Genomic DNA, 2,957 nt, shown 5'->3' with positions numbered 1-2,957 from the left:
CATTCTAATGAAGGCTGAAACTTTATCTTTGAGGTAGATTATACAGAGAATAAATTAACTTTTTAAACAATCAAAGACAATTATTATTTTAACAGAAATTCCATTGTTTTTTGCTGTGTCATTTGATATTAAACCTTCTTAAAATCTTTTGAATTAATTTGTCATGTTTTAGTCACATAGATAAAACTTTGATTATATTAAATACATTCTCTTTTTTAAAAACCTCTTATTTTGTTTTTGTACAACTTTTTAATAGGCAATAATGAGCATACTTATCAACAGACTCTTGTGGCTTAAAATACAGTATTATAAATGTCATATTAACTCAACTTAGTATCAGTATGTTACCTAAATGTAGGTAACATATATGTACCTGGAAAATATATGTAAAACGTATTACTGTTGAAATAATGTTTGCTTAAATAGACTATGTTGTTGTTAGATGCCATCAAGTCAATTCTGACTCACAGTGACCCTATGCCAACAGAATGAATCTCTGCCCTGCCCTGAGTCATTCTCACAATCCTTGTTCTCCTTGCGCCCGTCATTGTAGCCACTGTGCCAATATATCTCATTGAGAGTCTTCCCCTTTTTTGCTGACCCTCCATTTGTATTTGTGTGTATACTTTACCATTTCATTGTAGGTCTGTCTCATTGTGATCACTGTGTTTTTGTTTCTTAAAATTCTTTCACAATTGAGAGAACTCATTGACAATTATTTTATGATGGACTTCCACCCAATTTTTGATACATGTAGTGAAGCAACAACAACAACATATTATTATTATTATTATTATTACTATTATTATTATTATGGCAATCAGTTTTGCTTTTTCTTATGTTTTAATTTCATCTTTTTTTTTTTAATTTCAAAAAGGAAAATTTATTCATGGAAGGAAACTCACTTTGTTGGGTACTGGAGACAGGTGGGAATGGGTAGGATGGAACAGAAGGGGAGGGAATATCTCAGACTATTTGGGGGAGTCACATGTTTATTTGGGTGAGTGGAGGAATGGAATGGAAAAGAAAAAAGAAAACTTATGACCAAAATTATATGAAAATAAACAATAAACATTCTAAAAATACTTATATGTAATTAGAAATAAAATAATAAGAGTAAAAGACTGACTAAGGCCTGTAGGTGTTAGCTGTATGTCTCCAGATGGATGTTTGTTGGAGCTTCCCAAAAGCTGTTGTGAGGGCCTAAGTGCTGGTAACTGTCCATAGAAGCAGGTGTGAAGCCTGGAGGTATTAGTAATAGTCCCTAGAAGTGGGTGTGAAGTCTGCAGGTGCTGATGTTAGTCCTCAGCTGTTGTATGAGGCCCAACACACTGGCCCCAGATCCTGAAGTGAGGCCCAGAGGTGCTACTAGTAGTCCCCATATGCTGGTGTGAGTTCCCAGATACCAGTGTGAGGTCCAGATTCTGTGAGTCCTAGACCTTCTAGTGTTTGTTTCCATATGCTAGTCCCTACATGCTGTTGTGAGGCTTAGATGCTAGTGTGAGGTCTTTCTTCTGCTTTCTTAAATAAAACATATGGAATAGATTGTGGGTTTGAACCACTAACTTTCTGGTTAGCAACCAAATGCTTATCCACTATACCCAGAGTTCCTTTATAGTAAAACAGCGTATTATTATTATTATTATTATTTTGGTAAGCAGTTTTGCTTTTTCATATGTTTTAATTTCTTCAGCTTTCTTAAATAAAACATACTTCATATAGTATCTAGCTTAAGTTATTTGGAAAAATTTTGTTTTCAAGTTGTCATAAACACTGAAAAACTATTAAAATTTATTTATATTAATTCTTTGGAGTATTAAGACTATCTAATTTATATAAAAGGAGCTCTGATGGCAAAGTGGTTAAAGCATTCATCTATTAATCAGAAGGTCAGCATTTACAACCCACCAGCCATGCAGCAGGAGGAAGATGAAGTAATTTGCTTCTACAAAAATTTATAGCCTTGAAAACCCTATGGGACAGTTCTACTGTGTCCTACAGGGTCACGCTGAGTTGGCATTGACTTGATGGCAATATTTTCTTTTTAATTTATATAAGCATTTTTTTTTATTCTTATTAAACCCATTAGAGTAAGTTATTTGGAGAAATTATAATCTAATTTAATACCATACCAGAAGTAGGAATTTTTATCTTTTCATAACTTTCTTCTTTTGCATGTTTTACAGGATCCTGTGAAGAAAGCAAATTCTAAAATAATTTAAAGTTTTCTTATACCTATTAAATAAACATTTATCTTTTCCTGTGTACCTTTTAAGTAAATCAATTTTCATTAATTCTCTCAGAGTAACTATTGCAAGCCTTATTCATAAGGCAGGCAGAAGAAGCAGTTTCATTTGGAACTGAGGCTTAGAGTGACCTTGTGGTGGTGCACAGAGGAAAAAAAGAGAAGGAAAACTCAGATCACATGCTCTTTCTAGATTAACACTGGAGTCTTAAAGGTAGAATCTCATCCTCCTCTCTTGGTAACTTATCAATTAAAGAAGATAGATTGTTTTCAAGTGGACTCCATCCTGGGTGAGACTCTTAGACTCACTAGGTCTCTGCTTGTGTTTTCCTTATGACTTCCTATTTTATGACGATCAATAACAGTATAACATTCTTAAAACAGCAAAACACAAAACAAAATATACATAGACAAGTAGTTACCCTTTTCAGTCAGGTCCTTAAAAATATCAGAGATTTCTCTTGGATCTACCCTGAGAATGCTTCCCCCAGCCTGGAACCATGTCCAAACATGGATCAACTAACCTTTGTATCCAAATTAGAACATGTATTTTCTGAGGGCTCCCATTGGAAATTATAAATTTTAAAGTCAATGTTCCAGACCAAAGTGTCTGCAAAAGAGCAGACAGAAAATGAAAATATTAGCCAAAATATAAATAGAAAATCTTTTGAAGACTTGTACTTGCCAGCAACAAAAAGATGGGCTAAACCCC

Source organism: Orycteropus afer, unplaced genomic scaffold (assembly GCF_000298275.1).
Source record: "Orycteropus afer afer isolate SDZICR_OR568_19922 unplaced genomic scaffold, OryAfe1.0 scaffold00586, whole genome shotgun sequence".
In the NCBI taxonomy this organism is placed as follows: domain Eukaryota; kingdom Metazoa; phylum Chordata; class Mammalia; order Tubulidentata; family Orycteropodidae; genus Orycteropus; species Orycteropus afer.
Note: the sequence above shows the minus strand (reverse complement) of the source record.